Below are 26,629 nucleotides of genomic sequence, written 5' to 3'. Positions count from 1 at the left end.
TGTCATAATTTGTAACTATAATTAGCTTTATAATTAATGAGTATCTTCAATTCAAAGAGTATATAGATTAGTTGCCACATAAGAAACTTTGAAATTCCCTGAAATTTTGCAACTCATAAATGAAAAAAAATTTATGAAAGTGTGCCTAAATTTTACAATGATCCTAAAAACCTGACATGAGTTGTGAAGTGAAAAGAAGCTTTCCTCAACACATACTTCTCAAAATTCTTTTTATAGCATAATTAGAAGAGATACCAAATTGTTTTTTAATTTTATATATGGAAAATTGTATTATAAAATTGTCATTTGTCAAAATATGCATAATCAAAACTTTTAGAAAAAAGCATTATAGAGGTTTGTTGGAGAAATAAAAACAGCATGGTATTTTTCTGAATTTCATGATGTTTATTTTCAGCTATTTAAAATGTGTAATTTTTCTGTTCTATATGTACTTCCACTTTCTCTTCTAATTTTGTATTCATAATTTTGTATTCTTTTCCTGCGAAAGGTCTAGAAAAGTTGCATAAGGTTCAGATACCCTACCACCTGGATCCACCCTGGTCTGTAGTTAATGGTTTTAAGCATGAAAAAATATATTTATTATGTAGCATACATATTCCAGAAGGCATAAAGTGAGAAGTAAAAGACCCCTCCTCCACCCTCATTTGTAAGCCCAAGAAGAAAATAACCTTACTTATGTATTTTTTAAAAATTGTTGTAACATCATGTATTTATTTTAATTTTTGTGGGTACATAGTGGGTGTATATATTTATGGAGTACATGAGGTATTTTGTTACAGGCACATATTGTGTAATAATCACATCACGGAAAATGGGGTATCCATCCTCTCAAGCATTTATCCTTTGTGTTACAAACAGTTCAATTCTACTCTTTAGTTATTTTTAAATTTACAATTAAATTATTGTTTACTATAGTCACTCTGTTGTGTTGTCAAATACTTGGTCATATTCATTCTATTATTTTTGGTACCCACTAACCATCCCCATCAATATCCCCAACTCCCCACTACTCTTCCTTGCCTCTGGTAACGATTCTTCTACTCTCTATTTCCATAAGTTCAATTGTTTTGATTTTGAGATGCCACGAATAAGTGAGAGCATGCGATGTGTGTCTTTCTATGCCGGCTTATTTCACTTAACATAATGACTTCCAGTTCTATCCATGTTGTCACAAATAACTGGATGTCATTCTTTTTATGGCTGAATCGTATTTCGTATTCCATTGTGTAAAAATACCACATTTTCTTTATCCGTTCATCTGTTGATGGGTGCTTAGGTTGCTTCCAAATCTTGGCTCTTGTGAACAGTGCTGTAACAAACATGGGAGTGCAGATATCTCTTCAATATACTGATTTTCTTTCCTTTAAGTGTATACCCAGCAGTCAGATTGCTGGATCATATGGTAGCTCTATTTTTAGTTTTTTGAGGTACCTGCAAACGGTTCTCCATAGTGGTTGTACTAATTCACATTCCCACCAACAGTGTACGGGCCCGGTGTGGTGGCTCATTCCTGTAATCCCAGCATTTTGGTAGACTGAGATGGGTGGATCACCTGAGGTCAGGAGTTCGAGACCAGCCTGACCAACATGGTGAAACCCTGTCTGTACTAAAAATACAAAAAATTAGCTGGGCGTGGTGGTGGGCGCCTATAATCACAGCTACTCAAGAGGCTGGGACAAGAGAATAACTTGAACCTGGGAGGCGGAGGTTGCAGTGAGCCAAGATCATGCCATTGCACTCCAGCCTGGGCGACAAGAACGAGACTCCATCTCAAAAAAGAAAAAAACAAAAAACAAAAAAACAAAAAAAAACAGTGTACAGGGGTTCCCTTTTCTTCACTTCCTCTCTGGCATTTGTAATTGCCTGTCTTGTGAATATAAGCCATTTTAAGTCAGGTGACATGATACCTTATTGAAATTTTTGTTTGCATTTCTCTGATGATCAGTGTTGTTGAGCACCTTTTTATGCGCCTGTTTGTCATTTGCATGTCTTCTTTTGAGAAATGTCTAATCAAATTGTTTGCCCGTTTTTAAATCAGATTATTAGTTTTATTTCCTACAGAGTTGTTTGAAATCCTTATATATTCTGGTTATTAATCCCTTGTCAGATGAGTAGCTTTCCTTATGTTTGTTTTACAGTTGTTTAGATCTGCTTTGTTCAATAAGGTGTGCACTAACCAGCCACATGTGGCTATGGAGAACTTGAAATGTAACAAATGTAGTGATTTTTAATTTTTCATTTCATTAATGTTTAATTTTAATTCAGTTTACATTTAAAATGAATAATTCCATTATTGGAAAACCTGTAAGTATATTTAAAACAACTTGGGTATGTGGATTTATTTTCTTCAGCTGTAAATTTTCTAAAATCCAAAAGATATCACTATAGTGTGTGTACATGTGGTGTGTCTGTGTATATACATATATTTTTTCCACAAACAGGATCATACTCTGCCTCTTAGCGTTTCAACTTAACCGTATGATTGCACATCTTTTCACAGCAACTTACAGATTTATTTCATTTAGTTATTAGCAGTATAATATTCTCTTCTGTTTTGATAGTCTTTTTTCATACAGCTGCTGGGGTAATTCTTTTTAATTTAGGTGTAAGTGAGATCATGTCACTCCTTTGTTCAAAACCCTCCAGTGGCTTCAGATCTATCTCGAAATTAAATTCCAAGTCTTCACTCCACATCGAATGCCTGCCTTGATCTGTTTTCTCACTGCTATTTTGCTCAGTTCAGGCTGTGTTGGACAGCTTTTAATCTGTAATGTGGGGATTAGACACGAATATTTTATTCTTCAAAAAATCCATCAGAAATGTTATTTAGTAAAGCAGAGACTTTCCATTCCATGTACAAAATTTAAGGTCTTGTTTAGTGTCTTATTTATTTGACCACCACCAGTTCCTTTTAAAGACACCCCATTTTTCCTTCCCAATAGCACTCACTGAAGTAATATGAACCTTGTTAACTGTAGTAAAAAATGATGCAGACTCTCTCTAATCAAGAGCTCATTTATAAGAGGAAATGGTGTTATGGTAGATAGCTGAAGTATACTATGCCTTAAGAATTTGTTGCTTCTTTCTTGCTAGATTGAATTTCAGAATTCAGAGTCTAAATTTTCTCTTTCACATCTGGTGGCACTTTTTAAAAAATTAGTGTGCAAAAAGGAGAAAAATCTCTCTGCTTCCACTTTATGCCACTCACTACAGTCCAGCCTATGCCGGGCTTAAAGAAAAGGCTTTTGTATTGGCAAAGACACTCCAAAGTGGTTTCCAAGCACATTAAAAGTCAAGGAGAGTTTTGCAGAAAAATTTAAGATTAAAAAAAAAAAAAAATCCAAGTGGTTACAAGTTAAGAAACCGTTTTTAAAATTAAGCAATGACTACTAAAAACATGCTGGCTAAGTGTGTATGTAATGTTAGCATTCCAGTGCCACTAGTGCAAGGCAGACTCCTATGAGCTATTTAAACGTAAACGTTAAGAAGGTAGAATTTTAGAAGTTTTAATGATTATTTGAAAGCTCAAGGGATTATTATACAAGATATGGTGATAGTTACAAATATGTGGGCTGACACACACTTATCACTAAATAAACGTTTTAGGTGAACATATGAATAAACAAGTGAACCACATTGCTTGGAATAAGTAGTGTTTGTTAACAGAGCTCTGAGCCCTGGGAGAGGGGGACTCAAGAAATCAAGAAGACTTAATCAGAAAGAAAGGACTATGAAGTGATATCAGAGTGAATGCTACAACTAGGCATAGTGTGAAGTCGGACCCCAAAGGGTAAAGACAATTGTTGGAAAATGAACATAGCCTTTTCTGTGTAAGATCAGGCAAGTAACCACCCCAGTTTGGAGTTATCATGAAATCAGACTTGAGGACATGTGGATTTACACATGGTGAATTGACCAAAAAAGAGCTTGTTAATGTGCCCAGAGAGTTGAGAATTAAAGTGTGAGTGGGTCTGAACTGAGTATTGTTTGCGATTATTTATGAAGAAAGTGACAGAAAATCTGGCTAATCCTGGCTTAAATGAAAAAGGGTATCTGTTGACACATATAACCAAACAGTCCGTGGGTTGGACTGACTTTGGGCATATCTTGATTTAAGGTTCCAAAGATGGCCCAGGATCTTATTCTTTGTGTGCACGCCTCATCTTCAGACCAGCTGCCCCTTCTGGTGGCAAGATGGCTACAGCAGCTCCGAGCCCCTTACTCTGTTCTCTGATGAATGTGCTGGTTACTATTGTCTCCCACATCATGGGTTGCTTTTTACTAGATGTCTCTTGATTAAAAAGTTTTTAATTTTAATGTTAAGTTTCTCAATTTGTTTCCCTTTTTGTTAGCACTTTCTGCTGTGCAAGTAATCTTTGCCTCCCCCATGATCAAGAAAATATTCCCTCATGTAATCTGCTAGACACTTTACTGTTTTACCAATCATATGTAGAGTTACAGTCTGCTCAGAATTCCATAAAGTCCGGGTGATTCTACTGGGCAGCCAGGGTTGACGACCTCGGGCTTTGACGTTGCTGAGTTTTTCTGGGAGTCTTGGGGACGGCTACAGTGTGTGGTACCTGCTTGCCTGAAAGGGAAGTACCAGTTTGATAGAATAGCTACACATTGATCTGTTTTGTGGTAAACTAATATGCTCCTTCTTTGTTTTAAAGGAGTGGGATTTTGCCTTTCTTTGAGACATGAGTTACTACTTTTATTAACAGATGAATGATGTAAATGTGTTAGTTGTTAGTAAAAGGAGAAAAATCCAGAGAGAGTATCTATTCATGAGCAACTATCAATTATATTATGTATTCAAGGTGTCATCTTGGATTCTGAGATGTTGAGACTCTTCAACTTTAGGACTTCCTGATCCTTTATTTTCACATTTTTTCACACTATGAGGTATCCAAGATGTGAGAAAATAAAATTATTCCAGATGGCGTTCCTTTTCTCATTTTTTAGAATGTTTCCATCTAATCCTCTCTCTCAAAAGAAACATTCCCCTTGGAATTGCTTCTGTTATTATTTGTATTCATTTTTAAACCTTGACAACCATGTGAACATAGTACAGGTGGTTTTTTTAAGAGAGTGATCTATAAAGTAAAGTTCTTTGTGCTGTATTGCAGAAGGAGAAATACTTACACTACAAAAGTAAAGCTACTTTAATCTCATTAAACATGCTTTGGAGCCAGATGTGAGGTAACTTTTTTGAAGAGTTAATTTACAGATATTTGGTCATTCTCATTTTAGATAGAAAAGCACGTTGATTATTATCTGGATCTGATTAGACTCCTGATTCCACTACTTGCTAGCTGTGGGGCCTTGGCAATTTCTTTAGCTTCTCTGAAATGAACATGGTAGCAATTCCCACGTTTAGGGATGTTGTGTGGATTAAGTAGAGAATGCAGAGAATGCAGAAGCAGCTCAAAGTTTTCAATGCTTGGTACATAATATATGCCCACTAAGTCTTAAGTTATGCTATTGGTTCCACTCCTGCTACCATTCCAGAGGCTGCAGCAGGGTTCTGTGTTGTGTGGTGTTTGATCCTGTCTTCTTATGATTTGTCTAGAGTGGAAGTTTTGGGGTAGGTGGCACTCATAAAACAGAAATGCAACAGTTGAGGGAGGAATCTGGGATGTGGTTTATTTAAGATTTTTTAAATGTGCTTGCTTGGTTGGGTTTTTTTAAAATTATTTTTTAATTATTATTATTATTTTTAATTAGAGACAGGGTTCTCCCTATGTTGACCACGCTGGTTGTTGAACTCCTGGGCTCCAGCAGTCTTTCTACCTCAGCCTCCCAGTGTGCTATGATTACAGACATGAGCCACCACGTTTGGTCTTGGCTGGATCTTTGGTTTGTTTTTCTTACCTTATTTTGAGAACTAGAGGCGTCTTTGCTTTCCCTTTTTCTCACATAACCTATCCCAGTGGTCTTGAATCACTCCCTGTGTAGACTGCCTAATCTTTATTTCCCTCTGTTTATGCTGAATTTTTATAGTGAAGGTCTTAAAAAAGTGTAAAAGCTGTTTTTACCGATCTTTTTATCTTTAAATTTTATTACATAATAATTAAGCTTTACAAAAGTTATAAAGTATAATAGAGCCAACATCTATATACCTACCATCCAGCTTTAGAAAGAAAACATACTGGGTGGACACTGTGGAAGCTGCCTCTGTACACCTTCAGCCCCCATTGAAGTAGCCATTCTTTCACATGCCATTTTCTTATACTTTTACCATATATGGTGTGTAATTCCAACCTATTTGTAGTACCATTACTTATTTAAACATTTTATATAAGTGTTGTCATTTTCTTTGTATTCTGCAATTTGCCTTCTTATTCGATGTTGCATTTTTCAGATTTATACATGTTGATATTTGTAGCTCTAGTTCATTATTTTGACTACTGTGTAATGTTTCTTTGTGTGAAGACACCACAATTTATCCTTTCTCCGAGTACTGGGCCTTTATGGACACACTCTCTCCACCCTGTTAGAGACGATACTGCCACAAAAGTTTTTGTACATATCTTGCTTCATGGATCTTTGTAGCTTTAGTTTTGTTGTGTTTGTTTTTATACAGAAAACGAATTCTCTGGGGACTAGTCACATTCTGTGGGCCTCAGATTTTTCATCATAAGATTGAACTAGATCTTTTCTAGCTCAAAATGACACTGCTTATATGGTTACTTAAACTGAATGGCTTGAATTACTGGCTTTTATTGTTTGTATTACCTCACAGGCCCATTAGTATATCTCCTCAGTAGATTATGCAGGATATGGATTTTACTCTGACATGGGATAGTTCCATTTTGAACATTTTTGAGGGCGAAAGTGTATGTAGTATTAGAAACTATCATTAAGCAGGACACAAGACACTAAACCTTCCTTCTCCCCAAGTTTGTTTATCTTTCCTGGAATCTATAGGAATTATAACTGCTATTAATTTAGAATAAATATATAAATAATATATTTTAAAGTATGTTGGCTACATGTGCTGGGTCACCTTCATCTGGCATCAGCCTGGACACAGGACTCAGGCCCTCTCCTTAATTCCACAAGAGTCCAGTTACATCGAGCATTTTGCGCCCTCTTTAAACTTGACTGAGAATTTACAAGGCCACAGGCTTACAGCATTCTATTTTTCTTTTTTCCTTTCTTTTTTGCTTCGTACATAAATGAAAATCTAATGTAAAATTATAAATAGGAAAAGTACTATCATGAAGAAAAAAGTACTAGGGAACCTGAAACAAGAGATTAAAACTGACTGAAAGGATCTAGAAAGGAGTCTTGGAGGAAGGCAAATTTAAGGTGGTCCTTTGGGGCTGAAGTCCTTAAAGGTGTATGACAATTAGATATGCTTGTAGGGAAGAAGGAGGAATGGAGATGCTTTCCAGGCAGAGGAAAGATATACGAGGGGAAAAAGTATAAGACAGTGACATATTCAGGGAACAGCAAGAGAAGTGGCTCAGACCTTTCTGGGAGAAAGTCTGCCGTATTATCCCCCTTCTACCCTAACTTAGGCAGTGTTAAAACATGGCTGCATATTCTTTGACACTCTCCTGTTGAAAAGTGTCGACGCCCCCTCCTCTTGAATCTGGACAAGCTCATGACTGCCTCAGTCAATAGAATATGGCCAAAGAGACCCTGGCTTACAAGGATCAGCTGCAAAAGGCCATGTGACATCTGCTTTGTTTACTGGAACACTTGCTCTTGGAGCTTGGAGCCACCATTTAAGAAGTCCAGCCAGCTGGAGGCCATCATGCTATAGAGGCATGTGTATAGATGATCTGGCTGACATTCCCAGCTGAACCCAACTTTCTAGCCATTCTACCAAATGAGTGAAGTTGTCCTTCACCTGCTTTCTGACTACCAGTACTCTAGAGCAACCTCTAACATCACTACACGGAAGAGCAGAAATGCTCAAGCTCTGCCCTAAGTTTTGACCCACAGAGTTGTGAGATATAATAAAGATAATCATTATCTTGAGTTGTAAGTAGTTTGTTATATACCAATAGATAACTGGAATAAACCAACCAAAGTCAAAGTAAGGAGATTTTTCTTTAGATGCTTGCTGAAGACAATATTAAGTCATCCAGAAACCTCTCCCTGGAATATACTACCGAATGTAATTTAAAACTTCTGCCAGGATGACTGAGTTTGGAGAGCATTCGAGGTAGAGGAAATGACATGAACAAAGACAGCAAGGCAGGGAAGGACAGGACATACGTAAGGTAGAGAATAATTAGGTTCAGCTAGGAGTAGGGCACCTCTTGGGAACAGTGAAAGAATAGACTAAAAGAGAAGGTTAAGGACATGCTATGAAGGGCCTTGAATGTGAGATTAAAAAAAAACATAGTGCCACTGAAGATTTTTTGAAAAGTTATACTAGCAAAACACTACTTTTGGGATTTTTTTCAAATGCTTGTAGGGTGGACTGAAAAATGGAGAAATTAGGGGATCAGTTTGGAAGCTATTGCAAAATATGTGAATCTCATTTGTGATAGCTGCAGCCAGAATGAAAGCTTGAAAATAGATGGAAATACTGTGGACAAGGCCACCACTGACCTACTTAGTATATTTTGTGAATTAAAAAAAGGTCCCCCTAGCTGGGCACAGTGGTCTACGCCTGTAATCCTAGCACTTTGGAAGGCCAAGGTGAGTGGGTTGCTTGAGCCCAGGAATTCAAGTCCACCTCGGGCAACATGGTGAAACCCTGTCTCAACAACAACAACAACAAAAACAAAAATTAGCCAATATGGTGGTATGTGCCTGTGGTCCCAGCTACTCGGGAGGCTGATTTGGGAGACTCACCAGAGCCCAGGAGGTCAAGGACACAGTGAGCTGTGATCGTGTCACTGTACTCCATCCTGGGTGATAAAAGTGAGACATAACTCAAAAAAAAAAATAAAAAATAAAAAAATAAAAAGGTGCCACTTCTTTAAGATATTTTACTTCCATCTGTTAGAAAATTGTTGTAATATGTTTATTAGAACAAGACACTTGACTGCCCTCTGCTGGAAAATTATTAAAGATATGTCTTTGGTTTGAATGCTCCTCCCCTTTTCACATCCTTGTGCAGTACACAACCTGTGTTACCACGCCTGTGACCCTAATTTTGTGGGTGCGAGTGATAGGACTTGGTATTGGAGCACATTTATTGTTAGAAGGAAAGGAAGAAACCTCTGGTCTGGATGGTAGGAAGGTTAGTAGCGACATTAATAGAATTAGAACTTATTCTTGGAGCATAGATTTATAAGGCAGAATCATTCTTTACGTGGAAAGACACTCATTTTCTTATTTATTGATCCCATTGTTTTCATTTACTCAGTAAGAATTTTGATACCTTTTCTTCTAGATCTCAGCTTTCCCCCCTTGTGACATCTGAGAATGTTGACCAGTTCCTCTTATGTATTCCATACACCTCTCTCTTCTGTATCTTTTCCTTCTATTCTTTACGTTGCTTCTTATCAATTTCCTTTGCTGGCCCTTTTCCCTCAGGTTTCCATTCTTGTGCTTTTTTATACAGTGGGTGCTCAATAAATGTTTGTTGAATTGAATTGCATTGCTTTTGAAAGATCAGTTGCAGGTTTTTCAGGAGACTGATTCATAGGCAGTTAGGGACTAAGGGTGTGCCAGAATTCAGAAAGCAGAAACCTATCCTAAATACAGTTCCTTGTTTTGGGATGTATTTTTTACACAGTAGGTCACTCTTCCTTGGGGAATAGCTGTACTGTTGATCCGTTCATCATTGTTCAGCAGTGACAACACCAGGAGAACAAATTATTTACATTGGCTGTGTCATATGGGTGTGTCTAATTCGGAGAACTTTCAAACAAAATAATGAAGCTTCCCCAGCTTCTAACTTGGGAAGTACTTAAAAAAAAAATCTTGACTCTTGTTTAAGTACATCAGCGACTGATTAAGTCACAATATATTTTAATATTTTCATTTGAGGTTTCTTGCTAACATTCTTACCACTGCTACCACTAACCCCACCCCATGTGTGTAAGTTACTTTTCCTTTCATTTTTCATGGGTCTTGTGTGTTAAGGCAAACTCAAGAACTTTGCTCTTCTGATAACTTAACATTGATTGTGTGACTGCTTTGTGCAAATTGCTGTGGGATGCCTCATGGAAATTACAAAGGTTTCCTTTGCTTCTGCCCTTCAGGAGAGACTTGCTTAGTGGGAGAAGTAGATGCATATGCAACTGCTCCAGGGCAGGCAATGACAAGGGTCATAACATAGTGCAGACAGACAGGATTCCCTTAGAGCGATGTAAACATCACTCGAAGACTGAGCCACATATATGGACTTGCCATATTTCTTTCCTAAATTGCCTACTTAACTCTTCACTTTCCTGGGTTGGATTAGAGTTTTTTTTTCATCGGAGGCTTCGTGAGTCAAAAGCACATTATATGTATTTAAGATTTAATGGATTTAATTTAAAATACATTGAATAACATTAATTTTAGCAGATTTGATTCTTTTAAACGTTTTTAAGCTGGCACTCTCAAAAGAAAATAGAGAAAATCAGAGTGATGTTAAATAAACAATGATATAAAACAGGACTTTTATGTTGATGTAAACCTAGTATTTAGGAAATAAATATCCTGAAATTCCCTAGCCAAGTTATATTTTTAAATGTTTTGAGCACAGGAAACAAGTTATAAACAGCCTAGTAGGGAAAAATGTATATTACTATCATAAACATAGGTAGTATTTAAAATATTAAATATGGATCATTGATATTTAATTGAAGTGCTTTTTATTTAATTAAAGCCAATGACATTTTAAAATTATTTCTTTGTTTATTAATTTTTCTTCAATTAAATTTTAGCCTGTATTTTAGATACAAGGGGTACATGTGCAAGTTTGTGATATGGGACTATTGCATAATGCTGAGGTTTGGGGTGTGGATCCCATCACCTGGGTAGTGAGCATAGTACTCAATAGATGGTTCTTCAGCCCACATTCTTCTCCCTCCCCCACCCCCAGTAGACCACAGTGTCTGTCATTCCTGTATTTATGTCCCTGTGTGCTCAGTGTTTAACTCTCATTTATAAATGAGAGCATGCAAAGCCAATGACATTTTTACAGTCATTGGAGTAACAAAGATATTTGAATTTTAAAAATTTAAATGTATTTAAGATTGAAATTTAGGCCAGGAGTGGTGGCTTATGCCTGCAATCCCAGCACTTTGGGATGCCGAGGCTGGCAGATCACCTGAGGTCAGGAGTTCGAGACCAGCCTGACCAACATGGAGAAATCCCCGTCTCGACTAAAACTGCAAAATTAGTTACAAAATTAGTAGAGTGGTTTATGTAATAAGTAAACAGTTCAGGTTTACTTGACTTAATAGCATGATGATTTACAGCTTTTACTTAGATTCATTCTAAGATGAAATAATACAGCCTCTAAGAAGATACATTATCTGGTTTTCCTTTGCATTTTCATTAAAAATCTAAAATTGGAAACGAAGTATGTCAACTAGTTTTAGAAATGATAGTAAATTGGGAAGCATTTCAAATAGCAATAGAAAAGAAGATACCAAAAAGTTTTAGAAATGTCATAGGAAATAGTGAGATTCAGCCTAAGAAAATACAAACTAATACATACAAGAACAAATAATCTGAAATAGATATTTAATGAGAGACAATGCTTAGCAGTAATGAAAGGGAGTCAGGTGCTATCAGACAGCAAAGCAGATTTGAGGTTGCAGTGTGATATGGCAGTCACAAAGAGCCGTTGCCATTTGGGGGGGTCATCTTGCAAGCTCATTACAATAAAGCAGGGAAGCAGAAATCTCTTACAAGTTGTCAGTATTTAAGACCACATTTGTCTTATATCAACTTAAGAATGTCCAGACCCATAGCTATCAATATATTGAGTGCTAAAAAAATAGAAGCTGCAGTTCTTAGAACAGGGGAGAATTTAATGTAATAAAAATTATTTTTTAAAAAAAGTTGCTTGGTTAAGTAGTAAAGCAATATGAAGTTATACAGTGGATATAAGCAACTTGTTAGAAGACAAATTTGTTTAGATGAAGCTGAGACTGTGGAAGGTGAGAGTAGTGTGAATTCGTTCATAGTCAGTTCTCAATACCTAGGCCAATTAAGCAGATAGTGAAATAGCATCTTAAGGCAGTGATGGGAGCTGGATCACTTGAGATAAGTTTGGACTGTATGAGGAACTCCATTAGGTAACAGTGCCAGAATTGATTGGAAGCAGTGTGTTTTAACAATGAGATCATATTTTTAATGTTGTCTATACTGGTCCGATTACTCTGCCTCTTGTTTACAATATGTGATTCAGTGTATATACTCAAGAACTATTCTGATGTCTTTGCCAGGGTACCCTGCCCTTTCTCCAAGCACCCTTTTTGATCTTGGCCTCTAGAATTTCTTTGGCTGCTTTACCTCTGATCTCCAAAACTGGCCTGCTGTTTTCTTTTGAAAGCACTTCCTTCCCTATATATACCTGCTGTATCTTAGCTCTGATCGTGTTTGTACTTCAGCTTTCACTGCCTACTACTGGTGACACCTCTGCTCTAATTCTTAATATCATTCTTTTTCTTTTTTAAAGGACATAGAATATCAGGTATTGTCTTAAGTTGTCTTTCAGTGTTCACACACTTAAATTATTGAAGTCCTGTTTTTAGTCTTCCCTTCCCAAATCTGACAAATATATAGCTTTCTACTTATGCCAGTGAGGACAACATCTCACTGATCAAAAATCTCAAGTTCCTTCACCCATATCTCATCAGTTCACTCTATATATCTGTCTCTTCTGTGTCTGTCCTTTTTTTTCCAGTAGCCAAATGTTTAAGCTAGTCTTGAGCTGTGTCTCTCAAAATACTCCTTTTGCTTCGAGTGCAGTACTACAGTGCTTAAAAATAATAATATTTAATCAATCATACCATTGTTTCAGAAACCATTGATGACTTATAAAAAGTTCTAATTCTGATTAAATTTTGATTTTTGGTTACTCTCTTATTTAAAATCTTATGAAAAGTAAATTTATCATATTAAACAAATTTAGTAATTTTGGTAGCTTAGTATTAAAATCCTAAAATTTACTTTTTAAAATTGAAAACTGTTTAGGTCATTGACTTTGTTTACTTTGACTGACCCATTCATTTCTTGACTTTTGTCTCTGTGTCAGGGATTGAGGTAGGCCTGCCCTGAGGATTGTGAATGAGGTGTGGTCTTTGGCCTTACGAAGCTCACATTCTTGTTATGAGCAATACTTTTGTTGATTGAGAAATCATTAATATGCTTAGTCAATATTTGTTGAGCTTCAAACTCTCTGTTAGGTACTGGGGATGCAGTATGCTAAGCAAGAGGGGAAACTGGGATCTACAGGCTTATTTAGTAAGCATATATCCATCTGGTTTTATAAATAGAATGTTCTACTCAAACTTTTAGAAATAATTGTTTCCCTCTATTTAGTATCTGGGTTTTTTTTTTTTTTTTTGAATACTTATTAATTGCTTAGCCAACTAAGTAGTCCTTTTATATACAACAAATGGTAGAGCAGTTCTCCTCAGTTACATATCATTGTAATAGTGGAATAAGAATTGTAACAGAATTAGCCTTCTGGTCATTTGTTTGGGATAAATCTTCTGTTAGAATCCAAATATGGCAGATAGGACCCAACTGTAGCAGTTTTCTTCTTTTAATGTAACAGTGATTGTGCTAAAACATAAGATTATAATAGAGCAGCCTTGCCAATAGCAGCAAAATTTACTTGTCTGTTTTTCTCCCAGAGTACATGTGTAGTTAATCAATTTTTAAAAATACATTTTACTACAAGTTATTGCTTATTCCAGGCATGCCCAATGACATGCTATTTGTTACTTCTTTCTGCAGATCCACAATTTATATTGGGAAATAAAACTTTTACTGTTTAACATTAAAGTTCATCTGATTAATAAACTGATATTGCCTCAGGTTTCAAACTCCATAGTGAATAAAATAGGTCCTCGTGTAGTTTAGAAAGAGTATACCAGCTGCAAGTCCAGAAGATACTTGCTGTTACTCACATAATAAAAGAACTTCCAAAGCCTTATAGTTTACACATTCATAACTGCTTCTTGTTGAATTTCTTCTTCTCAATAATACAGGTGCTGCTTTGGTTTAAAACACAGAGCCCTCTTTAGGTAATCTACAGGTTCTCCAAAGTGTTTAATTTTTTTCCTTCTTATATTGTGAGCTGGTTAACGTTGAAGATAGCATTTCATTTAAAGCTCAAACCTGTGATTGTTTAAAAAACTTAACTAGGGCCGGGCGCGGTGGCTCAAGCCTGTAATCCCAGCACTTTGGGAGGCCGAGACGGGCGGATCACGAGGTCAGGAGATCGAGACTATCCTGGCTAACACGGCGAAACCCCGTCTCTACTAAAAAATACAAAAAACTAGATGGGCGAGGTGGCGGGCGCCTGTAGTCCCAGCTACTCGGGAGTCTGAGGCAGGAGAATGGCGTGAACCCGGGAGGCGGAGCTTGCAGTGAGCTGAGATCCGGCCACTGCACTCCAGCCTGGGCGACAGAGCGAGACTCCGTCTCAAAAAAAAAAGAAAAAATAAAAATAAAACTTAACTAGTATTCATTTTTTCATTTAAATATATATTTAATTTCCTACAAATGAGTACTTCTTTATCTAAGATTTGAACAATTCATTTTAAACCATATTATTCATTTATTTTGAAATATTAAGATCCTGCCATGTTCCAGGCACAGATCTAGATATTGATAACATATTGGTGAACTCAGGAAAAATCCTTGCCTTTATGGAAACTTACTGTCTAGTGGAATTTATATTTTGTTGGATTCTATAGGCATTCTGACCTATTCTGCCTTCATAAATCGTCTAGACAGGTATGATATAAGCAACAGTTTCAAGTTCTGTCTTTTAAGGTTCTTTCACCCTAAAAAGATGGCATGAGTGTATTGCTTCAGAGATGGTCATTAATGTTTATTGTGAATAGTGAGCATTTCAAGAAATTACATTCTTAAACAAAAGTAGGATTAAACAATCTGCATTGCTAAGCATGTTTATTTTAGGTTTCAATTCCAGAGTAGTAGTAGCTGGAAAGCAGCATTTTTACACAGTTTGATAAAAGGATAAACATTTTTTCAGAAGATCATCAATAGTTTAATATGGATTCTATAGTAAAGTGCCAGCTCTGGATCATAATAGCAACAATACCCATGACCACCTCACAACAGTAACAGTTAGGGGCCAGGTACTGGTTTGAAGAACCTTGTTTAAGCCTCAAAATAATTCTTTAAGGTAGATACCATTATTATAACTCTGTATTACATATAAAGAAACTGAGACTAAGCAGCTTGCCCAAGATTACAAATCTAGTGAGAGGCAAGGCTAAGATGAGATCGCAAGCAAGCTGGCTCTTCACTCTGTTTTCTACTACCTCCCATCCTTAAATACTGTATATGCTTTCTTGCTTCTTCATTCTAGGAATTAGCTATCTTTCAGATATGTAAATATTAATTTGTGTAGCACACATCATACTCTGAACGTGAACGTGCACATACTGGTTTTCCTATTATGACTTTATTTTCTTATTCATGACTTTCCTATCTTACAAAGGCTTCTTTTTAAAATGTCCAGCCCATAGTAACCTGGAAATTTATTTGTTTTGGTTCTTGTGTTTGCTTACTTTTTAATTAATTAATATTATTATTTGTTTTTGTATGCCCAATATCCTGGCAAATTTATCAAATTTAAAATGAAAATTTAGTCAAACTCATTGCCTAAAAATTTTATTTTTCTGTACCTGTGGGAAAAAAATGGAAATAGAAAAGCAGCCTTCATTTTCTTGTAAAAAGAGAACAAGGATAATTTTGCCAAACTTGTGTTTTGAGAGGGATTTCCTCATTTCTTAACTGCAGTCTAACAGAAGGGTATTTGGGCTTATTTATCCCCCTTCGGACTTCTTACTGGAGCAAGTTTTTCTGCCATTCTAAACTCCACACACTGTTCTCTTACATGTCTAGACTCTTTGCTTCCTGGGACCATGTTCCTGGATCACTTTCCTCTTCTGCCTGTGCATTTCTGCTCATCCTCCAAGATTAAACTGCTATCAGCTTCTCTGAGGAGGCCTGAAAACTTCTCCTGCTCTGGAGGAATTGCTGCCTTCAGTGTCCTGCTTCATTTTATTTGCTCATTTGTTTATCAGTTAAACTCCTTGAGGACAAGTGTTACTTTTTTTTCCTCCTACTTCTTTCACTGCTGAATCCTCAGCACTGCAAGTAGTGCCTGGTGTATATTAGGTATTTCGTATTCGTTGAATAAATAAATGAATGCATAGAATATTATAGCACTTTACTATATTATATGTAATAATTTTGTACTTTTTCTTCTTCCCTAGTCAGTAAACTTCTTAAATTATTCATCTTTGTATGTTTTCCAGTGACTATAACATATTAGTTAAGTCAGTAACTGTTTACTGAATTAATGAGTGAGCAACTAATTAATACCTTTAGATCTCTGTGGTATTGGATGGAGATGACTAAAAGGAGGGGACTAGAATGAGTAGTGACTAAAAGGACCAGTGCATTGTGAATTTCTGAACTCTGAATCAAGAAAAGAGGAGCAGAAACACCAAGACCAGATGTCCCTTTTCATTCATCTGTCCAGAAATTTAGCTTTTGTTTGGCTGCAATTTGCACATTTCGGCATACCAGTCAAGCTGAGCTCCCAAAACTCATTTGTCTTTTAGGGTAACATGGTAAGGGAAATAGTTGCAGAGATAGGAACTCTCAGTGAAAACTTAATCAATCTGCTCCTGTCGATTAGGGAGACTAAGTAGCTTTAACTTCCATAAAAATCTCAAAAATAATTGCTCTGTAATGTTCATTTTTTTTAAGTTTTGGAGAACTTTAGAGGATTATATTTTGAATTTAGATTGAATTAGGGAAACAAGGACCTGAGGAATGATATACAAGTTTATTAAACATGATAGGGTGGAGGGGATACTTGATGATACCCATATTCCCTTTTCTTCATGTGCCTTAGAGAGCCTCCCTCAGTGACAGGATGGGTTTTTGCTACATATCATATGATTCCTTCCCCAGTGAAATGCTTGTTGAGTACTTGCTGTGCACCCAGCTTAGTGGTTTGGTGGGCTGTTCACCCAGGCCAGTCAGATTTATTTTGTAATGTTTCTTTTACAGTGAAGGAAGACTTCACTACACTTCTTTTGCAGTGAAGGAAGACAGAGGAAAGGAGAGGGGATAAGGGAGAAGTGCATTTATGTAGAGGAAGCAGCCTGTCCTATGACAGAGTCCTAACAGTGTGGCATGTTCTGGAAATGGTACAGTATGTCCATTATGGTTGGAACACACATTCCAGGAGAGGAACAGGGACTAAATTGCACTGGCCTTGAGGAAACTGAGCTAAATGGATAAAAGTAGGCGTTGAGAGCTGTTGGTGATTTATAGCCCATCAGCACCATAATCACACTCTTCCCGCTTCTCCTGCTCACCACCTTTGCAACCAACTTTCCTCTTACTGTGCTGATTGTCTCTAGTACAGATTTATGATTTCCAGCCTCAGCTCAGTGCTCAGGATGACTTTTCTTTCCCTGTTTTTTATTTTTTCAAACTTATTTCTAATCAGCTGCTTTCTTCATTATTAGTAGTGACTGTTCCAAACCGGAACTGCTTTTCTCAGGCACTCAGCCATACTTATGCCCTCCTTTTAAAGTAATAGTCTACCTCCCTTCTCATGTTTCTAAGGAAATAGATAATATCTGGCACATACTCCCTCAGCTTGCCTCCCCTACACATTCAAACTTACCTTCATCACATTCATCCTTACGGTCTTCCGTTCTCCCCCAGAGGAAAGTGTATCTATCAAGCCATCCCCTCTCCCCAGGGCTCTGGAGCCTGCCTAGCTTGCCTAATGCTCTGGGATCTTGCTCTGTTTATCATTGACTCTCATTCCTTTCTTACCACAGTCCCTTTCCTCCCAGCTTATAAACATTTCTCAATCCCCCTTGGCCTAAAAACACCACCCTTCTCAAGATACTGCCTGCTTCCCCTTATTAAAGCAAGAGAGGTAGGTGGTCTGAGTATGTAGGAACATTACTCCGGCTGTGATGTTGAGGGGTGAGTCAAGGAAGGCAGAAGTTAGAGAGAAAAGACCAGTTAGGAGGGTGTTGAATTAAGGTGATGGTGATGGAGAGGAGACAAGTTGGAGAAGCATCTAGGAGGGAGGATTGATTAGAATTTGACATTCAGTGATTATGAGAGTTGAAGGAATGATGATTCCTGTGAATTGAGAGAGTAAATACAGAATGAGGAGCAGTTTATATGGAGACGATCATGAGTTCATTTCTGGAAGTGTTCAGGTGAACTGCTCTTGGACATCCAGTTGGAGAAATCAGGTAAGCAGTTGAAAGTATGGGGCGTATGATGTATAACTTAAGAAAAATATTTGTTATTTAGAAATGGCTTTGGTAATGAAAGATGTCTTGGTGTATCTTGAGTTAGTCTTGGATAAGATCCCCTAGAGATGGAGTGAGATGAGAGTAACCCTAGAGAGTAACACAGGTGGAGGAAGAGGACCCTGTAAAGGAGCCTGAGAACAAATGACAGAAAGAGAGAAGGCAAATACTAGGTAAATTTTTGTTAGATGGAGGTTTTTAGTTTTTTTTTTTTTTCTTGGAACTCTTTGAGGACAAGGATAATTGTATTGACAGCTTCTAGCAAAATCAGACTAAGTTGTATATACCCAATAAATATCTATTACATTGCATTATTGACAGGGCTCAATTAAAATAAAGTCTCATCATTTGCTGAGAACTTCCTTTGCCTGAAATCACATATAGCTAGGGTTTTTGGAAGGAATGAGGTTGTAAATGAGACAGTTTGGAAACGTAAAATGTCAATATATTGGAGCTATATGGAATGGCTGATGGTTAGAGGGTGCCATCACTGCAGCAGCCACAGGAGGTTATTTTCAGTATAAACCTCTATGCTGATTTAGGTGATTTTGATGGCTGTCAGGTGTGAGAGAATAAGCATTGGCTGCTAGCAGTTTTGCCACTGAAGTTGGGGGTTCACAGATCTGAACATTTTCTTGTATTTTAAATCTCCATAATGTTTTCTCACATTTGAGTTCCATTGCAACCCTGCAGTCATGAGTCAGAATTAAAAGCTGATCTAAACTAGATTATATTCTTATGTTTCCATAAACAATCTTCTTGAGGGCAGGGGTAGAAATTATAGCAATCAAATAATTCATCCAAAGCCACTAAGGGCGTGGTTTGGCCTCACGTTAGCTGTGGCCCACTTAGGGTCTCCATGGGTGGTTGTGAGAGTGGAGGGGCTGGTGCCTCAGGAGCTGTGCAAGATTACCCATAGGAGGTGTGCAAAGTCTTAAAACTTCTTTATAAAATTTATAAACAATTTTATCCTATCCTTAACAACTATTTTTGTGTATGTTTAAAAATGTGCATTAGATATTAGTATAGTGCTCCATGCTTGTAAGTATGTATATATATATGATTTATATAAATATGGTAGAAGCATGCTCTAACATTTTGAAATTGGCAAGTGTGTGTTTGATTTAAAAAAAATACTTTGGAGACCTAAAGATTAAATTGTAATTACTGTTTGAGCATTGTAAATTAACTGGGAATATTTAGAAGTTTCTCAACAAACTTACGTCAATCATTTTAGCTATTATTAGATTTCCAATAATAGCTAGATGTTAGTGTTTTAGTTGCAAAATGCAGATGTGTTTCTTGACCTTAATTCCTTACTATGGATTTTAATGGAGAGCCTTAAAACACAAGTTAAAAACCATTTGTTGTACTTTTTGTGAATATGCTGAAGTTTTCTCATGAACTACCTAATGCCTCTCCACATACGGTATGTTCTTTGCAGTCATTCTTTAGTCACAGGCAGTTTAAGCTGTTAAATAGTATCTTGCTTTGAAAGGTAGGCTGATGGCATTTCTATCTTCTGGTACATCTGGTAAGTTAATATATACAGTCTGTGAGTATCCTGCAGGGACCTGTTTTTACATGCATACAGGGATGTTTATGTAGAAATCAAAGGCCATGAATCAGAAGAACACAACTCTTGTTTCCAGTGTACTGGAGGCTTAAAAAAATTGGCTTTGAAAAATTGAAAGTAGTGTGGTTTGTTTTTATTGTGGAACCGATCAGGAAGAACAATTTACAGTCATTGCCATTCTTCACAGCTGAATGGAGTAGAGGTGCCTGCCTCGTGAAATGGAGCAGCTGCACCCGTTTTCTCTGGGCTCACAAAAACATTTGCTTTTTAATCGAGAACTTTAGATGGTAGGGTACAGTTTGTTTTCATGATGGAAGTGGTCAGTTGTGCCTTACCAGACAGCTGTAGTGTAATTAAGAAAAACTGTGTGAAAGTGGATTAGATATAACACAAGAAGCCTTTTTATTTTTTTTTAAAGAGGGGTTTCACCTTAAATTTATTCATTTTTTTTCTTTAATGGTTCAAAGGAGAAATATTGCTATCATTCCGGTCCGTAAGATTTTTGCTACTTCACGATATCATTTAGCTCTAGGAAACATGAGATGCTCTGCTATAGAATAATTGCTTGTTTTTGTAACAAGTGCAAACTAAAAAGTACAGGTTTTAAAGATGATTTAGTTTGTGAGAGTTCTGCCTTCAAAACAAAGCTTAAAGAATTGCACAGTTGTATTTACGTTAACCTTAATGCATTTAAAAAAGTGATCTACTTTTATAGTAAAGTTGTGAGGCTGCTTTTTATACCTACTTTGTACACAAGTTGCAACATTAGGGGAACTTTCAAACTGTTGGTATTAGTTTTTTAAGACCAGAAACCGTGAGAGGAGAAAATTATACTTTTCTTGATAAATTTTAAAATGAGTTAGTCAAATAATAATGAAATAAGCTGGTGAAGTGTTGATGTAGCTAAATGTGCAACATTAGGCTGTCAATTGACTTTGAAAAGCATACACTTATTTTATGCAGCAGACTTTGAAATAAGAATAGAAATGCCTTAATTTGCATCACAGTCTACAGTAGCAAAATAACTGTTTCAAGGTCAGAGGGAGCTTAATTTCTTAAAAAAACCACAATAACAAAACCAAACAAAAACCTATTGTGTTCACAAATACCCAAGATTTATTTGTACTAGACACTTAACCTTTATAACTTTTTATACAGATTGCCCAACACATTAGAAACCAAAATTTTCATCCTAAGCAAAGTAAAGGTACCAGTTTCAGGTTTGCTTTAAAACATTATTGTATTCTGATTTTCTGGAGGAGACTCTTAGGCTTTGTCTCAGTTAAGGGGAATTTGGAAGGCTGGTTGAAGGGAGGAGGTGAGTGAGGAGTTATAGCCCAAATGCTCTTACCATTTCCAGCTTTGCAGCCCTGCCCTGGGAGGTATTATATGGAGGACGAGTCTATGTTAGGTTGGTTGTTTTAGAGAAGAACCCTGGCTGCTGTTTCTCTCTGGCTCACTGATGGCTGCTCTCTACTGATTTATTTTGTCTTTCCTCACCACAGACCCTAAGAAAACACTGTGAATCAGGCCATCCGTTCTAAATGGCAAACCATGGCAGCAGCTTGATAGTTGGTGCTTTTCTGTTTGCAAACTGAGTCCTCAGGTACACCAAACTCTTCTTGCCCTTTCTCTGAGCAGCTTCTCAGGCTTAGATGCTACTCTGACTTCTCGACAGACTTCTGCTTCTGTAGAACATGAGCAAAGTTGTTTAGGAAGGAATGGAGCAGAGTGTGGGGTGGATTAGAAAGGTAGAATAACAATTAAGAAACTGAGGCAGTTTTTAAGGTCAGAACAATAATGAAGAGCAATGAAGGTAGATAGCAGCAGGATGCAGCAAGGGAATTATGGGACATGCTAATTACTAGAATCAGAACAAAAAAATCTGGATTCAAGTTCCAGCTAGCCTAGCATTGTGGGAGAGCCATTCTCTCACCTTCTGTTTCTTCATGTATAGAGTGGAAACCTCTTCTACATACCAAACAGGTTGTAAGTCTCAAAAAAGAAAGAGAGAGAGCTTGAGAATGTAAAAGTGTTGTGAGGTAGTAAAGTGTAGTTATGGAACTGTTTGACCCATTTATGTCCTTTTTCTGGGAACTCTTGACAACCAAGGAAAGGGAATATTAAACTTTACAGACATAGATTCTTTGTGAGTGCTCTTAAAGCTGTTTGATAATCCCATTACTTATCTCTGTTTGATTCCCAACCCACCACTTTCTCATAACACCAGTTTCAACTCCTGTCATCCTTCTCAAGCCCCAGGCCCAGTTCCTTCTATTTTAGTCTCAATAGATAAGCTCCTCCCCAATTTTGCAAGGAAGGTTGAGCAAGGCCCTTGAGTTTCCCTGGCCACCATCTCAAAATGTATTTCTTCACCTAATTTCCATCTCACCTTCTGTCTCTTCCTTGCAAAGGTAACCTGTATCCTTATCACATTCTCATCCCATCTCTTCTCTAACCTTTCTTTATCAATTATTTCATGTCTTTCTCTTGTTCTTTTAATCTCCTCTACTGGTCCTTCCCCATAGCCAAGAAACCCTCTTTAAGTTTACTATCATATGTGTTTCTTCCATTTCCACTGCCAAAATTTTCCAAGGCATGATTTGAGCTCATGCCTTCTTCACCATGCATGCTTTCTTTTGATCCATTTCAGTATGGCTTCTGTCTGTTCAAATAAGCACATGAAAAGATGCTCAGCATCAGTAGTTATTGGGGAAATGTAAATTAATACTGCAGTGAGATACTACTTGACATGGTTTAGCTGTGTCTCTACCTAGATCTCATCTTGAATTGTAATCCCCATAATCACATGTGTCGTGGCAGGGACCCAGTGGGAGGTAATTGAATCATGGGGGTAGTTTTCCCCATGCAGTTCTCATGATAGTGAGTTCTCATGAGATCTGATGGCTTTATAAGTGTCTGGCATTTTCCCTGCTGTCTTTCATTTTCTTTCCTGCCACCCTTTGAAGAGGTGCCTTCTGCCATGATTGTACGTTTCAAGCCCTCCCCAGCCATGCAGAACTGTGAGGCAATTAAACCTCTATAAATTACCCAGTGTCAAGTATTTCTTCATAGCAGCATGAGAATGGACTAATACACTACTATACCCACTAGAAAGGCTAAAATTACAAAGAATGACCATACCAAATGTTGGTGAGGATATGGAGAAATTGGAACTGCACATATTGCTGGTGGGAATATAAAATGGTACAGTCATTTTGGCAGTTTGGCTGTTTGTAAAGGAGGTAAACATACACCTACTATATGATGCAGCCATTCTACTTCTAGGTATTTACTCAGGAGAAATGAAAAAATATACTATGTGATTCCATTTAGATAAAAATCTAGAAAATGCAAACCTATAGTAATGGAAAGCAAAGTGGTTGCCTGGGAATGAGTGTATAGTGTTGGATAAATGGATTATAAAGTAGTATAAGGAAACTTTTCAGGGCTGATGGATCATTATGTAGGTTGTGATGATGCCTTCACAAATATATGTAAACTCATCAAATTTGATACTTGAAAATGTGTAATTTGTTGTACACTAATTATACCAAAACTATTTTTAAAAAATCATAGAACTACACACTGAAAAGGGTGAGTTTTATAGTATGTAAATTATCCCTCAATAAACCTGACTTAAAAAAAACAAAACAAAACAAGACATATGGAACCAGGCACAGTGGCATACACCTGTAGTTCCAGCTACTTGAGAGGCGGAGGCAGAAGGATCAGTTGGGCCCAGGAATTCGAAAGCAGCTTGGGCAACATGACAAGACCCCATCTCTAAATAAGAAATAAAAATATGAAAATGAAATACGGGGATTGAGAGTGCAAAAAGTAATTGTTAAATGCTAATCTCAAAATATTACATACTTTATAAATCCACTTATATAGTATTCTCTAAATGACAGGTTTGTACAGATAGAGAACAGATCAATGGTAGCCAGGGTTTAGGGATAGTAACCACGGGGAAAACTAGGTGAAGGGCACACAGGAATTTTCAGTGTTGTTTCTGCAATTACATGACTAAAGAATCTGTATCACAAAAAATTTCTTTTGAAAAGGCCTTTTAGATATTGTATCCTCTAATGTGAAACAAAGACAGCATGCCAAAAAACAAACTAATGTTTATAATTAAATCTATAATAATGGTTATTCTGCAAACACTTGAAACTAAATTTCATAGAGATTATTACAATTTAACATTGTATTGTTGTAGACAGAAGGCACAGGAAGAATCATTCTCCAGTTTCTGATCACTCTATCTAAATGTTCGAAATCTTACATTTTAAATTGTTTTTGACTAGATCATACATATAAATGGCTAAAAAATACATGAAAAGGAATACACTGAAAAGTCTTCCTCCAACATCTGTCTTTGATCCACACAGTTCGTCCTCCTCCAAAAGTAAACTACTACTTTTAATCTCTTATGTATTCTTTCAGAGTTTCTTTATGTCTATACAAGCAAATGCAGATGTATCTTTTTACCCTCCTCCCTGCTTTTATGCAAAAGGTAGCTTACTATACCAACTAGTTTTACACCATACTTTTTTCACATAACAATGTATCTTAAGAAATTTTCAAGGTGGTATGCAGCTTTTTAATTTTTTCTTTTGACAATTAGTATTATATTATATGGCTGCACCATACTTTATTTACTAATCTCCTGTTTAGCCGTTTAGATCATTTCCAGACTTCCACTTATAACGCAATACTACAGGCTGGGCGACGCGGCTCATGCCTGTAATCCCAGCACTTTGGGTGGCTGAGGCGGGCAAATCATGAGGTCAGGAGTTCAAGACCAGCCTGGCCAACATAGTGAAACCCTATCTCTACTAAAAATACAAAAAATTAGTTGGGCGTGGTGGCAGGCGCCTGTAATCCCAGCTACTCGGGAGGATGAGATGGGAGAATCGCTTCAACCCGGGAGGTGGAGGTTGCAGTGAACTGAGATTGAGCCACCGCACTCCAGCCTGGGAGACATGGCAAGACTCCCTCTCAAAAAAACAAAGGTCGGGCGCGGTGGCTTAAGCCTGTAATCCCAGCACTTTGGGAGGCCGAGACGGGCGGATCACGAGGTCAGGAGATCGAGACCATCCTGGCTAACCCGGTGTAAACCCCGTCTCTACTAAAAAATACAAAAAACTAGCCGGGCAAGGTGGCGGGCGCCTGTAGTCCCAGCTACTCGGGAGGCTGAGGCAGGAGAATGGTGTAAACCCGGGAGGCGGAGCTTGCAGGGAGCTGAGATCCGGCCACTGCGCTCCAACCTGGGCGACAGAGCGAAACTCCGTCTCAAACAAAACAAAACAAAACAAAAAACTACAGTTAATATTCTTTTTTTTTTTTTTGAGACGGAATCTTGCTCTGTTGCCTAGGTTGGAGTGCAGTGGCGCGATCTCGGCTCACTGCCAAGCTCCGCCTCCCAGGTTCACGCCATTCTCCTGCCTCAGCCTCTGGAGTAGCTGGGACTACAGGCGACCACCACCACGACCAGCTAATTTTTTTTGTTGTTGTTGTATTTTTAGTAGAAACACGGTTTCACCGTGTTAGCCAGGATGGTCTCGAGCTCCTGACCTCATGATCCGCTTGCCTAGGCCAACCAAAGTGCTGGGGTTACAGGCATGAACCACTGCGCCTGGCCTAATATTCTTATATTTATGTTATTTCACACATGAGCAAATATATATAAATATATAAAATCGCCAGTATTTGGCTTTTTAACCTAGAAAAAAATTTATGTTGTTCACTCTAATATCTGTAAAGGTTCACATATGTAATTCTTTGAGACAAAATATTTAGCATCCTTTTGATTTTCTGATCCACTTCCAGATACTCGTGATAATCTGGATGTTTAAAATTTATATAAGGGAGTGGGGAACTTTTATTTAAATGCCCCTATTCGATATAGTTAAGGAGGAAATACCCATGTACACAGGGCTATTTCTGGAAATCCTTTACCAGTAACTTCATTCAGTGACATATCTAACTCTAACCCTGATCTAGCTGTTATCTAGCTGGCTTCCTTGCCTGCTAATGAAAGCCTTTGCTCTCTCCTTATTAAAAGACCTGAACGTAAAACTCTGAGACTCTCTATCTTTCCCAAGGAGGGCATTGCAAAAAAAAAAAAAAAAAAAAAAAAAATCTTCTTATTCACTATCAGTGTTACTCTCTATTAATCATCACAATTATTGCAACTTTAATATTATGACATTGTATGTCTTATGCAATATTAGATTCTCTGAAAAAGGCTTTTTGTACATATGACAAACAGGTGGAGTATGCTCTTCTACACAGTGAGCCAACCAGCCATCATCTTGGCCTCTCCAAAACTGGTTGTGTGTGTGTGTGTGTGTGTGTGTGTGTGTGTGAGAGAGAGAGAGAGCATAAATATGGCAAAATTTAACAACTGATAAATATAGGTAAAGGTGAACAGTCTAGAGTGTTTATTGTAGTATTCTTTCAAATTTTCTGTAGATTTAAAGTTTTTCTTTTTTTTTTTTCTTTCTTCCTTTTGTTTGTTTATTTTTTTGAAACGGAGTCTCGCTCTGTCACA

The 26,629-nt window shown here is 37.2% G+C and overlaps 1 protein-coding gene across 2 annotated transcripts in view; it reads left to right on the top strand.

Moving 5' to 3' along the window:
- Positions 1-26,629, top strand: part of UMAD1 (UBAP1-MVB12-associated (UMA) domain containing 1) — a 240,687-nt gene that overhangs the window by 110,423 nt on the left and 103,635 nt on the right. The window lies entirely within an intron of this gene.

Source organism: Piliocolobus tephrosceles, chromosome 8 (assembly GCF_002776525.5).
Source record: "Piliocolobus tephrosceles isolate RC106 chromosome 8, ASM277652v3, whole genome shotgun sequence".
Lineage (NCBI taxonomy): Eukaryota > Metazoa > Chordata > Mammalia > Primates > Cercopithecidae > Piliocolobus > Piliocolobus tephrosceles.
Note: the sequence above shows the minus strand (reverse complement) of the source record. Positions and strands in the feature narration are given on the sequence as shown.